Below are 14,020 nucleotides of genomic sequence, written 5' to 3' on the forward strand. Positions count from 1 at the left end.
AAGGATGGGTCTCTCATATATCTATTGTTATATGTTGATGATATGTTGATTACTGCTAAAGACATGACCGAGGTGAATTGGTTGAAGACTTTATTGAGAAAAGAGTCTGACATGAAAGATTTGGGTGCAGCCAAGAGGATACTTGGCATGGAGATTTGCGGGGATAGAGCTGTAGGGAGACTATGATTATCTCAGGGTGGCTATGTGGAGAAGGTGCTTGAGAGGTTTAGCATGGATAATGCTAAGCCGGTGAGCACACCATTGGCAAGTCATTTCAGGCTAGCTACTGGCCAATGCCCAAATACGGACTATGAGGTTCGTGATATGTCGAAGGTCCCCTATGCCAATGCAGTGGGGTGTCTAATCTATGCCATGGTGTGTACAAGGCCAGACCTGGCACATACTGTCAGCGTGATGAGAAAGTTCTTCTCGAATTCGAATCAACAGCATTGGGATACAGTCAAGTGGATTCTTAGGTACTTAAGGGGTACAATCAGATATGGCATCATGTTTAGTGGACAACAGAGTAATCTGTTAGTGATAAGGTACATGGATGCTGACTACGCAGGAGACTTGGATGTCAAAAGGTCTACCACAGGGTACGTATTTACCCTTGTGGGAGGACCTATTTGTTGGAGGTCTATGGTGCAGTCACTCATAGGTTTATCTACTACTGAGTTGGAGTACATGGCAATGATTGAGGCCACCAAGGAAGCGTTGTGGCTTACAAGATTATTCAGAGAGCTAGGTGTCTACTAAGGTGGAGTTCAGCTGCAGTGTGATAGTCAAAGTGTCATCTACTTGGCAAAGAATTAGGTGTACCATGTGAGGACAAAATACATTGATGTGTGATTTCATAGGGTTAGGGAAGCTTCAGGAGAACTTCTACTTGATAAGGTTCATACGTTTGACAATGCGGCTGATATGCTGACAAAATTAGACACAACGAACAAGTTCAAACATTGCTTGGACTTGATTAACGTCTTCGGGTGCTAGACGGGAGACTGTCCCAATCTACTGTCCAGAGTAGAGCATCGGTTATGCTTTCAGATTTCCTAAGTGGTAAATATTTGTCAAGGTGGAGATTATTGGGGATGTGGCTCATATTTGAGTGGAACGCATACACCGGGAAAACATCGTGAAATAAGGAACAAGACAAAGGTTTGCAAGATGGCAACCGTCACCAATTTACTCGATGGTTTGAGGGATAACCATCGACAGTTTGAGTGTAACCGTTGACGGTTTAGGGCAAACCGTCGACTGTTTTGATCGGCGCGCACGTCATATAATTCAAATTGGGAGACTAGTAGATTGGAGGATTTTCCTCGAGGGAGTGCTACATGGATGATTTAGATAGGATCTAAGATTCCTATACGTTTAGGGTTCGTATATAATCAATGTTTGTAACTCTAATTGTAAGTTTGACATTATTGATAGTGAGCAACAGAGTTGCTACTCCCGTGGGTGTAGGCAAATTGTCGAACCACGTAAATCTTGTGTTTTTTATTATTACTTTTGTTTTTCTCATTGTTGAGTGATTGTTTCTTTCGTATTGTTCACCATTGAGTGATTGCACTACTTGTTTGTTGACTCATGAGTTTTTGTGAGGGCTTCCGCTACGCATTCGCGAATAACAAGCTTTATAAGGATAAAGAAGGGGAAAAGAAATTCCGAAGACAAATGAACCATGTTGCAATATTTAAAAGAAAAAAAGAATATATATATATATATATATATATATATATATATATATATATATTCAAAGGCAAATTGTATCATACTAGCAGCATATAATTAATGGCAAAAATAGGGAGAAAATTATTTTTAAAAGCATTATATAAATAAGGGCAAAAAAGGAAAAATATATATATTTTTTCAATCATATTACATGTAGGAAGCTAGCTGGTTTAGGGCATACTTGAAAAAAAAATATTATTTTTTTAACTTCCATTTTAATACTAAAAGAAAGTTGATATGAGACGCTACAAGTTTCCATAGATTCAAACTTGAGAGAAGGTTTATGAAATTTTAAAACCTCATAGAGCTCCTTATCTCTTTAGCAAAGTTCAGTAGGGATGACTGTCTTTGATTTTTATTATTATTATTATTAAAGAGATAGATCATGTTGCTTAGATCTAACCTACAAATCAACCCATAAACTTGGGTTATGCAAAAAAAAAACTACTTTGATCGACCAATTAACCATTTGAAATTGATTTTTTAGGTTGATTGGATGTGGGCAAGATGGTATTAATACATTTGGTATGTATAATGAAAAAAAAAAAAAGTAGATAAATGAATTAATCATTTCCTAAACTAACGTAATGAGGCCGCCCCACCCATCCACTACCTAAGATGGCTTTGGACCCTACCGAAAAAATGCTGGACTTGGACACTCACTGCTCTACCGATAACAAAATCTCATCAATTCCTACCATCTCTTGCTTAGGCATGGATAAGAGATATTTTAAATATGCTTTTGAGATGTGATGTGTGATGGTGGGATGTGTGATTATTAGGTAAAACCTCTTTGCATATTCAACAAGTCCATAAAAGAGGGTACAAATCAGATCAAACTAACATTAAAACAGATTGTGTCCACTCCACTATCTACTTATATATATATATATATATTAGTCAAAAGGTGAATTTGGGGACAGCATCATATGTCTGTGTGTATCCAGCTAAATTAAGGGGTAGGTAGAGAGAGATTTACACTTTCCCAACCTCTTGTGCAAGTCAGTGTTTCGATGATTACTCCCCCTGGCTAATAGCTAATACATGCATTATATATAGAGATTGAGAGAGAGAGAGAGAGAGAGTAGATAGAGCAGTGGGTACGTAGTGGGGTAGCTAGCTGGCTGGCCCAGCCTCCATCTTACCTGCCCCATTTCTCGTTTTGTGCTTGCTTGCTTGCTTTATCAGTTCATGTTCATTCCTTTTCCACTTTCAAACAATCAAAGCTAATAAGCCTAATATCCTTGGCCTCGTCTCCCCCCTTTTAACAGCTGCACATATTACCCTCTGCGGCTCTCTCTCTGCATGTGGAATTAGTAGCTAGAATTATATTACAAAAATCATGTATACAGAGGATTATATTATGTTGTTTATTCAAATAACTAATCAATTGGTGTAGGCCTACAATGACAGAACTGCAATGGATTCAGCTGAAGGAAATGTCTTCATTGAAATTTAAAAAAAAAAAAAAATTAAATTAAGAAGGAATTTTTTATAAAGGGTTATAATCACAAAAAATATTAATTTACGTCCACTCGTATGATTTAAGACTTTTAAACAAAGTAAAACAAGAAATATTTATTGTAATTGCATAATATTTATTACTTTTGTTGTGTGGTCACATCGATACCTTTGCACGGCGAGCGTCACGTCACAATAACAAAATGACCCCTATGCTAATTGTTGGAAATATCAATAAACAACTACAGCGAAATAATTCTTCTCCCTATATGCAAGCAAATATAATATATCTCTACTTTTATACATACTGAAAATAATTAAAAAAAAAAATCAATCACAACAAACCACAAAAATACAAGCAATTGTTTACGTGGAAAACTTCCCCAGTGTAAGGAAGAAAAACCACAGGACCTAATCTAGTTAAAACTTTCACTATCAACCAATAATGGGTACACCAAGTCTTCTCTAATCGCAATTAGAGGTTACAAATATATCTCATCAAGATATCGACAATCTTGAAAAATACGAAGAGAATTGGAGAGATATATCAATATAGCTCCTTGAGTCGTGAACCTTCCCTCCAAATTTCAGCTCTATCGAACGACAGACGAAGCGGGATCAGAGTCTTGATGAAATATGAGCAGCATGAGAAAAATTACGTTTTTCTCTCTTTCTTTTGAGAAGTGACGACTCCTCCCTTCTCCCCTCTCTTTTTATAACTTCCTTTAAGTTATCATACTAAAGAGCTGGGCTTTGGACTATAAAGTCCACTTGGGCTTTCCTCTACATGGAAGGAAATAACCCAACAAATCTCCCCCTTTCCGACTATGTGGAGGGAATCGTCATCCCGGCGATCGAACAATAAACTTCAAGCTTCTCCCTTGGTAATGTCTTTGTCAACATATCAGAACCATTATCATTAGTGTGAACCTTCTCAAGTTCATGTAACTTATTGTTTAATGCATCTCTGATCCAATGGTATCGTACATCAATGTGCTTCGATCTTGCATGGAAACTGGAATTCTTAGCAAGATGAATAATATTTTGACTATCACAAAACAACACATACCTCTGCTGCTCAAAACCAAGTTCTCTCATAAACTTTTTTGCCCATAGCAACTCTTTCGTCGCTTTTGTTGCTACAATAAACTTTACCTCTATCGTAGAAAAAGCAATACACTTCTGAAGTCTCGATTGTCAAGCTATAGCCCTACTTGTAAAAGTTATCAAATAGCCCGAAGTAGACTTACGAGTATCCATATCCCCAGCCATATCTGCATCTGTGTAGCTAACTAACAATGGTTGTCTGTTTCCCAAACCAAGTCTCAAACTGGAAGTGCCTCAAAGATACCTCATGATCCACTTCACTGCATTCCAATGCTCTCTTCCGAGATTTGACAAGAATCAGCTAACTACACTAACTGCATAGGCTATATCTGGCCTTGTGCAAACCATTGCATACATCAAACTTCCTACTATCGAGGCGTAAGGAACTCTTTCCATGTCTTCCATTTCCTTATCTATAGAAGGACATTCTTTTGTACTTAGTCTGAAGTGGGTAGCAAGAGGAGAGCTAACCACTTTAGCTTTGTCCATATTAAACCTCTAAAGCACTTTCTCAATGTACTCCTCCTATGACAAATATAACTTCTTGGCACTCTTGTCATAACTGATTCTTATGCCGAGAATTTTCTTTGCTAGCCCCAAATTCTTTATAGCAATTGACTTACTCAATTGCTTCTTCAACTAGTCAATCCTTGAAGCATTCTTGCCAACAATCAACATATCATCAACATAAAGCAGTAAGAAAATAAAATCATCATCAGAGCATTTCTGAACAAATACGTAGTGATCTAAAGTTGTCTTCTTGTAGCCTTACTTTGCTATAACAGACTTAAACTTCTTATACCACTGTCTTGGTGCTTATTTCAAACCATATAGGCTTTTCTTCAGCTTGCACACATAATCCTTTTTCCCTTTCACTCTGAAACCCTCTGGCTGCATCATATAAATCTCTTCCTCCAAATCACTATGAAAGAAGGCAATTTTCACATCCATCTGCTCAACTTCTAAGTCAAGACTAGCTGCTAAGCTGAGTACTATACGAATCGATGACATCTTTACAATTGGAGAGAAGATCTCATCAAAGTCAATACCTTTTCTGTAATCGAACCCTTTTACAACTAGTCTAGCTTTGTACCATGGTTGTGAAGAGAACTCATTTGGCTTCTTCTTGTAAATCCACTTATTCTCCAAAGCTCTTTTTCCTTTAGGTAGCTTCACTAACTCAAAGGTGTGGTTATCATGCAATGATTGCATCTCATCTTGCATGACCTCAACTTACTCTGTCATGTTTTTATCTTCCATGATTTCTGTAAAACATTGGGGCTCTCCCCCGTCAGTCAATAACACATACTATTCTACTGAATACCGAGTGGAAGGATGTCGGTCTCTAGCTGATCTCCTGGATGGAATCTCTAGTAGAATCTCTAGCATTGTCAACTACTCATCAGTCTTAACATCTCCCTGAACCTATAAGGGAACATCCACATTACCTCTACCCTAGTGGTCATCCTAAACATCATTCTCAACCTAAGATGGAAAAATTTTTAAAGGAACTGGATCCACATCAATCAAACTGTCACCCTACTAAGACATATATTTCTCTGCCTTCTCAATATCCTGATAATCTAATCTTCTACAAACATAACATCTGTGATACCCCATGGATGAAAGGTTTAAAGAATTAGATGTTACTACCTATATCAACAAGGTGCACATTTCTTTTCAGGAGCCCTTCCCATAAGAACTCCACGGTTAAGCGTGCTTGGCTTGGAGTAATCTTGGTATGGGTGACCTTTTGGGAAGTTTTTTTAGGAAGTGTGTAAGTAAGGACAAAACACACTGAAAATGACACGTGTTGTTCTGTGGGGCCAGTAATTAGTTCGATAAGACCCCTAGCTCTCTGGTGGTCTAGTATACGTGGAGGAGGAGAAACGTAGAGCTTCCTAGCAAACCCAAGATGAGGCATTACAAAATGATATTAGAGCCAACACCCAACCAGAAGTGTGATAAGATTCGCATCACCTGGGTTTAGAAATATAGGTTCGCAATGAGGACGTTGTGTTCAATAAGTGGGAGAGAATGTGATACCTTGTGGATGAAAGGTTTAAAGAACTAGATGTTACTACCCATATCAACAAGGTGCACCTTTCTTTTCAGGAGCCATTCCCATAAGAACTCCACAGTTAAGCGTGCTTGGCTTGGAGTAATCTTGAGAAGGGTGACCTTCTGCGAAGTTTTCTCCAAAAGTGTGTGAGTGAGGACAAAACACACTGAAAAGGACACGGGTTGGTTTGTGGGGCTAGTCATCAGTCCGATAAGACCCCCAACTCCTTGGTGGTCTGGTCTAGGTGGAGGAGGAGAGATGTAGAACTCCTTTGCAGACCCAGGATGAGGCGTTACAACATCTCTGCTTTTCATAATTTTCTTCTCAACTGGATCATAAAGCTTGTATCCAAACTCATTTTGACCATAGCCAAGGAATATATACTGTCACGTTTTTTCATCAAGTTTGGACCTTTCATCTTTTGGAATATGCCCAAATGCTTTGCACCTAAAAACACGCAGGTGATTATAGGAAACATCCTTACCTATCCAAACTCAGTTTGGCACATCAAACTATAGAGGAACGCAGGGTGTAAGATTCAACACATGAACAACAGTGCTCAATGCCTCCCCCCAAAAGGATTTTGGTAACCAAGCTTGTGAAAGCAAACATCTCACTCTCTCAACTAGTGTTCTGTTCTTCCTTTATGATATGCCATTCAATTGAGGAGTTTTAGGAGGAGTCTTTTGATGCTGAATACCTTGTTGTCTACAATACTCACCAAATGGACCAGAATACTCTCCACCATTATCTGTCCGAATGCACCTCAGTTTCTTCCCAGTCTGTTTCTCAACTAGGGCTTGAAATTGCTTGAACTTAGCCAACACTTGATCTTTTGACTTCAAGGTATATGCCCACAACTTTCTTGAATGATCATCTATGAAGGTCACAAAGTATCTAGAGCCACCAAGTGTTCTCGTCTTCATAGGGCCACACATATCCGAATGTACCAAATCCAGTATCTCTGACTTTCTCGAATGAGGAGAATTCTTGAAGGAAACTCTGCTCTGCTTCCTTGACAAACAATGAGTACACCTTTTCAAAAGTGTACTTTTTAGTCCATATAGTAGACTTTTCTTCCCCAGTAGAGCTAAACCTTTCTCACTCATGTGAGCCAGGCTCTTGTGCCACAACTCTGTTGTACCATTATCCTCCATCACATTAACTATATTGTTGGAGATCTTTGCTTGCAGAACGTACAATGCAGAGTACTTCATGCCTCAAGTTACAACCATAGCACCCCTGGTGAGCTTCCACTGGCCATCACTAAAAGTGCTGCAGTACCCTTCGTCATCAAGTTTTCCTGCAGAAATCAAATTCAAACGAATGTCAGGAATATGCTTCACATCTCTAAGAACTAAACTCGTGTCATTATTTGTCTTCAGATACACTTCCCCAATTCCAATGATTTTAACCAAGCCATCATTGCTCATCTTTATTGTTCCAAAGTCACCAAATCTATAGGATGTAAAGAGATCCTTCTGAAATGTAGCATGAATGGAGGCACCACTGTCAATCACCCAACTGGTCTCATGGTATGCAACATTTATCATCTCATCATCATAAACAATGAGGAATTCTGCAAGAGTGGTGGTAGCAACTCTATTATCACCATCTTTGTCATTTCCATTCTTCGTTCCCTTCCCTTTCTCATTCTTGTTTTCTTTCTTCAATTGCCTACTATATTTCTTGATGTGTCCCTTTTTCCCACAATGATGACACTCAACATTTGCAAACTTGTTGGACTTGCTTCTACTATTATTTCTGTTCTTTGGACCTCTGCTCTTACTTCTCCCCCTCTTTTTTATAACCAAGATCTCTGACTGTGAAGAGGATCCCTACTTTTTTTCTTCTCATCTCTTCATTTAGCAAACAACTCTTGGCCATATCCATTGTGATTACACCTTCTGGAGCAGAATTAGACAATGAAGTTCTGAGCGTCTCCCACGAGTCCAATAATGAACCAAGCAATCATAACCCTTGTATCTTATCATTAAACTTTATACGCATTCCAACCAACTGATTAATAATTCCTTGAAATGTATTCAGGTGATCAGATAAAGGAGTCCCATCTTGGTACCTCAAAGCCATCATTTGTTTAATCAAAAACAACTTATTGTTTTCAGTCTTTCTAGCATATAACTGTTCAAGCTTACTGTAACGACCTGCTTAAATAAATGGGTTTTTCTTTTCTTTTTTTTTTTCCCACAATTTAACTGCTCTAATACCATGTTAGAGTAAACCCAACCATAAACCTAAGTAACGAGAAGCATAAATCACATAGACATTATCATTTAAACATATGTATATACAGCCACACAATACCAGAGTACTACATGTTTCTCAAAATATACATATATCACTGAAACCCCAAAATACCCTCAGCTCGCTAGGGCAATACAAAAATCCTCCACTATCTCACTTTGGTGATAGGGCACTACAGATGTCCCTCTATCTGCGAGCCTAGTCTGCTCGCCTACTTGAATCACCTGAAAAATGTTTCAACACTAAGATGAGCCAACGCTCAGTAAGACCATATATGCTATTACTAGTGTGTGGCAAATGAGTTATCATATTATTAAAATCTGCTTCCATATAATCATGTATATCTGGATTTATAAATACAGTACAAATCATAATATCCATTACCATTTTCATGTCGTTTAACACTTCTGTATTTTAAGTTACTATTCAGAATACTTCTAACATACATAAGTAAATTCCCTGTCTCTGTAAAATCAGTATATACATAATAATAACTGTAAACTTTCCCCTGTGGATAACTGTATGTCATGATTTAACCCCCCATGACAAGGTTGTGCGGCCCGTAGGCTAGATTTACGTTGGCTGGCCGACCAGGTAAATCACTATACTCCCTCGGTCTGATTTTCCCTCCTCCACCCATATCTGATAGGGAGCCTATCCACGTCAAGGCACTATATGATCGACCTACTACCTATTATCTAAATAGGCAGTTGCACTCTGTAAACTGTAAACTGTATGTATTTACGGTACCGTGCTCTGTAAACTGTATGGTCCAACAGGGTCTGATACTATATACATATTCATATATACTCTTTCATTGTTTTCATCATGTTTTCAAAATTACCATAACGCTATCTTTCTGTACTGTAAATACTGTAACTGTAGCATCTCGATGCTATCTCTGTATAACTGTCTATATACTCTGTAATTGCTCTATCTGTATACTCTGTATGTTATGGTAATAGAAAACGTGGCGTACTATAAACTCTGTAAATCATAAAATTGGAACTGCATAATCATAATAACGTAACCGTAATTCGTATAATCATGGTATTAAAATCCATAAAATCATGGTACTGTAATTCACATAATCATAGCACTGAAATACATAATATCATGAAACTACAATTCATAAAACATACTCCCGTACTACATACATATTCTTAAGCCACACCATACTTTAATACATAATTTTTATAAATAAATAAAGTGTATAGTAATTTGAAACTTCCTAGCATAACATATATCCCTTACCTTAACTTTGAAAAGCCTCTATGATAAACTGGCCTAACACCCGTAGGGCCTCCTACATAACACCCTGAAACCACATATGCCAAAACATAATATTAGTATTTTTCTGCCTACATTATTTCCTATAACTGCCATAAGACCAAAAGGAGACTAAAAGGTCTTACCCTGAATTTGGGATGAAATCCAACTCTATTTTCCCATCAATCTGCTCCTGCAGACTTTTAGAGAACTCTGCCAGGAGCATCGTGGTAGCTTTGGATCGTCGATCCGGCGACTCGTGGGGCTGGAATCGAAGAGAGAAGGGAGAGAGTGACGTAGAGAGAGAAAGGAGAGAGAGAGAGAGAGAGAGAGAGGTGTGGTGAAAATGAGAAAATATCCCGGTTTCCCTCTATTTATACTGCCAGATTCATCGACGAGACACGTCACCGCGTCGATGAGTCCTTCATTAAATTCGTAGACAAAGCCCTGTATTCATCGATGAAATTCAAGCTGCCTCAGAACCCCTCTCGGTACTTTCTCGTCGACGAAGTCTACGGCCTCCTTCTGTTTCTGTATCTATTTTCTCTCCCTCTTATTATTATTAAAATGCTATTATTTTTCAGGTCACTACACTTACTCCATAAAGAATGTGCATTTGTCTCTCCACTAATATGGTTTTAAACATTATCATCTACCCACTGCTTGATATACCCATACACCTGTCGATGTAACAAAGTCCATTCCACATCAAACTTTTTTTCTAGTTTTTCAATACTAAACACCAGTTGGTAATAATCTTTGCATAAAGAAGATCCTCCATTTTTCCTTTCCATGTGTGATAATTTGAATCATTGAGATTAATCATTCTACTAGTATTTGCTTCCATAACTTAAACTACCAACCTGATAATTTGTCAACTGGGCTCTGATACCACTTTGTTGGGAGAGATATCAACAAACAACCATAACGAAATAATTTTTCTTCCTATATGCAAGCAAATATAGTGTATCTCTACTTTTAAACATGCTGAAAATAATAAGAAAAATAATCAATCACATCAAGCCACAAGAACACAAATAATTTTTTACATGGAAAACTTCCTCAGTACGAGGAAGAAAAACCACAGGACCTAGTCCAATTGAAACCTCCACTATCAACCAAATAATGGGTACACCAAGTCTTATCTAATCGCAATTAGAGGCTACAAATATATCTCATCATGATATCAACAATCTTGGCAAATATAAAGAGAATTTGAGAAAATATAGCAAAATCGTGGTTATTGTTCACGGGAAAAAAATCCAAACTCTTAAGCTCAAAATCCAATCTCCACTGTTCAGATTGTAGCTTCTTGAGTCATGAAACTCTCCTCCAAATTTCAGCTTGATCAGGACACAAACAAAGTAGGATCGGAATCTTGATGAAATCTAGACAGCATGAGAAAAATCACATTTTTCTCTCTTTCTTTTGAGAAGTGACGACTCATCCCTTCTCCCCTCTCTTTTTGTAACTTCCTTTAGGTTATCAAACTAAGGGGACGGGATTTGGGCTTTTAATAAAGCCCACTTGGGCTTTCCTCCACATGGAAGGAAATAACCCAACAAGTGTTAGGTGGTCTAAGGCCTTCTCAACCCCAAAAGCTAGCTCGTGGGGTGAGGTTTTCCCTCACACTTAACAACTGAACACCAGCCCCTTCCATAATCGATGTAGCATAACCCAAGAATCTCTCCCTCACACATCGGAGTCTCTCTCAGCAAGGCAACCATCAGGGTCTCCCCCGACACGACACACTAGGGAGAATGTTGGAGAACCAGGTTCTGATACCAGTGTTAGGTGTTCTAGGGCCTTCTCAACCCCAAAAGCTAGCTCATGGGGTGAGGTTTTTCCTCACACTTAATAACTGACCACCAGCCCCTTCCACAACTGATGTGGGATAACCCAACACTAATTTGGTTGCATATTGCAGATACACCATTAACACATATGACAAAATGACAAGATAATTAATATACGAATAAAGATTTTCTTCTTTGCAAACTTATCCAAAGTTAAATAGCCTAAATTGAGGAATCAAATGTTTAAATATGAGCCATAACTCAAAAATAAATAAGGCGCTGGTTAATTCAAATCGATGCAAATTATGTCTAATATGATTTAACTTGAGTTTGTGTGTGCATATATGTGTATATATATATATATTGGAAAAATTATCCAAATTACTTTATTTAGAAATTTAATGAGCACAATCCAAGTCAAATTGACCCATGAACAACCCTAGCTAAAATAATGGGAATGAAAAATTACAGAGATTGACTATTTTGACAAAGGAAGAAGCTGTGAAGCTATCCGAAGCAAACAGAAGCTATCTATCCCAACTGGCAAAGTGTAAATATCTCTCTAACAGTGATAGGAATACCTCTTTCTTTCATGCATTGATGAGGAGGAATAGAAGAAAGAACCATATTGTTTTAGTTAAGAAAAAAAAAAAAAAAGGAATGAAGATTTAACTTCTTCTCAACTTCAAGAGGCAGAGGAATTCCTAGAATTTTATAAAGAATTGTTGGGGACTAAGGAGAATTGCAAATATGTTGATCTTGGAGTTATTGCAAAAGGCTATGTTCTTAGTGATTATTAGGCAAATCAAATGGTGATGCCCATTACAGAGGAAGAGATTAAAAGAGCTGTGTTTAGTATAGGGGAGGAAAAATCACCTGGTCCAAATGGATATACATCATGCTTTTTCAAGAAAGCTTGGGGTATTGTTGGGTCTGATTTTACTTCGGCAGTTATGGAATTTTTCAGGAATCATACACTAAAAAAACAAATCAATCATACTTCAATTGCTCTAATCCCAAAATCTACACATGCCTCGTTAGTTCAAGAATATAGGCCTATATCCTGCTGTAATGTGACCCTTAAAGTCATTTCTAAAATAATAGCTAGCAGGATCAACCCATACCATGATCTCATTCTTAACCCAACTCAATCTGCTTTTGTAAGGCAAAGGAGTATGATAGACAAAATTTATCTTGTCCAAGAATTGGTTTGGAAATATGTGAGGAAAAGAATCTCTCCTAGATGCATGCTTAAGATAGATTTGAAGAAAGCATATGATTCAATCTCATGGAAATTCCTTAAGGAGATGCTTGAACAGCTTAACTTTCCAATCCCAAAACCTATGACTGATTGGATTATGCAGTGTGTATCATCTACATCCTACTCTATCTCCTTAAATGGCAGCCTTCATGACTGATTGGATTATGTAGTGTGTATCACCTACATCCTACTCTATCTCCTTAAATGGCAGCCTTCATGGATTCTTCATAGGAAAAAAGGGCCTTAGACAAGGAGATCCCTTGTCACCAATCCTATTTGTGATTTGCATGGAATACCTCTCACATTTGCTAAAATTTTAGGAAGGAAATCCTGATTTTAATTTTCACCAAAAATATGGAAACCCCAAAATTACACACCTTGCTTTTTCTGATGACTTGATTCTTTTTGCAAAGGGGGATGTGCCTTTAGTTCAAATGATCATGCATTGTTTGGATGAATTCTCTGAATGTTCAGGGCTTAAAGCAAACAAACTCAAGTCAAATATCTATAATGTCGGAGTCAATGGCAATAATCTGAATGAAATAAGATGCATTTCTGGTTTTCCTAAAGGTGAATTTCCATTTCGCTACCTGGGTATACCCCTGGCCTTAACTAGACTAAATAAGATGCACTACTCACCATTGTTTGATAAAATTTCTAGCCTTATTGGTTCATGGTGAAAGCAGTCTATTTCATATGCTGGAAAATTTGAGTTGATTAATTCAGTTATACAGGGTATAGAATGTTTTTGGCTATCCATATTTCCTATTCCAAATTCTGTTAGGGATCATGCGATTAAGATTTGTAGAGTTTTCCTTTTTTGGGGGGGGGGGGGGTAAGAAGAAAACCACTTCTGGCCTGGAAGGAAGTTTTCTTACCAAAGAGAGAAGAAGGTCTAGGTGTATTTGACATCATAGCTTGGAATAGGGCCCTCCTCACAAAAGCTTTATGGAATATTCATGGAAAAAATAAAAAGACACACTATGGTCAAAGTGGAATCAATTCTACTTGAGGGATGGCAGCATCTGGGACTCCTAATCAAAGCACGAGGACTCCCATTTA

The sequence above is a fragment of the Malania oleifera genome, chromosome 8 (assembly GCF_029873635.1).
Source record: "Malania oleifera isolate guangnan ecotype guangnan chromosome 8, ASM2987363v1, whole genome shotgun sequence".
In the NCBI taxonomy this organism is placed as follows: domain Eukaryota; kingdom Viridiplantae; phylum Streptophyta; class Magnoliopsida; order Santalales; family Ximeniaceae; genus Malania; species Malania oleifera.